The sequence below is a fragment of the Trachymyrmex cornetzi genome, unplaced genomic scaffold (genome assembly GCF_001594075.2).
Source record: "Trachymyrmex cornetzi isolate Tcor2-1 unplaced genomic scaffold, Tcor1.1 scaffold116, whole genome shotgun sequence".
NCBI lineage: Eukaryota > Metazoa > Arthropoda > Insecta > Hymenoptera > Formicidae > Trachymyrmex > Trachymyrmex cornetzi.
In genome coordinates this window covers 108,217-109,725 of record NW_017295719.1, presented here as the reverse complement: position 1 = coordinate 109,725, position 1,509 = coordinate 108,217, and positions in this window count along the sequence as shown.

Here is a 1,509-nt window from a genome sequence, read left to right as displayed (position 1 = left end):
CGGGGGTCTTCCCCTCCCCGATGGGTGTCCCGAAAGGGTCCCCCTCGGGGAGGGGTATAAGAAGATTTTCTCCTCCCACGTAAAACAAAAAAAAAAGGTTAAGTAATGCTTTGGTATACAGTGAACATAGAACACAGTCGTATGTCGTACTATATCTATTCATCGCCATTTCCGGTTTTTGCTAAAAAATGTCGGACCAATCAAAATCGGGGACGTTATTTCGCGACTCTGATTAAAGGGTCTCTAGCAGCCACTACTCGCGAGTTTTTGGCAAAAAGTTCAATTAGACTTCTTCCACATCCTGCAATGAGTCCTGGTTTGAACTCCATAGAACACGTATGGGATAATGGCTCATAGATTACGAAATTTGGCAAGACAATCTGTCAGTCTTGAAGACTTATCGCAAACCCTAGTTCAAATCTGGAATGGAATTCCGCAAGAAGAAATTAGGGCTTGCATTAATATGAGGAATCGGTTGCAAGAAGTAATCGAGCAACGCGGAGGCAATACGCGTTACTGAAATTTACGGACACACACGCTGTGCAAAATCCGACAACAATCTCGTGGTGCATATCAGGTAATGATAATGTCGATACATGTAAAAAATATAAGGGTAACTTTAAGGTGCTGTAATTTTGCGAAAAAAATCGCAGCGACTCGTTTTTTTTAAATTAAAGAGGAATGTTTGAACTTTATGTCGCTGCATACGGCATTCTCTAAAAAAATTTTACAAAGTCCGTGTATTCCGTTAAACTTTGCAATTTTCAATATGATAAACACACCCTCATATTTTTGAGAGTTACATGGCAGGGGTGCATGAAACTGAAAATCTGACCATAGCATCTTAAAGAAGAGATTTCAAGTTTTAATTAAAAAAAAAACTTTATCATACGATAATTTTTCGCAAAGTTATCGTTAGCCAAAGTTGGCCAATTTTTGCCCACAATTTTTCTATGCCATAATTTTTTTAAGCAGTGTATAAACGTAAAAAATAAAATTATGAAGTGCATAAAAAGAATATAAATATTAAAAAATGAAAATTATAATCAAAAATAGAAAATTATAAAACAAGTTAAAAAATAACCTTTTTCCATTCAGATAAAGATTTCTCCGGCCCCAATCCAGAACAATTTAGAGTTTGTGCTATATTCTCCCATGCATTTTTCTACGAGTTTTAAATAAATATTGTTTTTTTACTACATACGGTCAAGAACAAGAGCAGTGAAATAACCTAACACGGTTTTACAAGTTCCATACGGCTTTGAGAATTTCGTGACACTCTTCCTCGCACAATATCCAAATTTGTTGACATATCTAACAACATTTCCTTTTGTTTTTGAGTTACATTCATTGTTATTCTTTTTTGCTCGATTATACAATTGGAACAACAATTAATAGGCCTGTTCTTTTTGGCTGAACTTTTGGGGGTGATCCCGATTGATCACGGCCCGATTGGACACCACCAATCACAGCGACCGGTGCTTAGGAGCTTTGTAGTTTCAAGCGCTG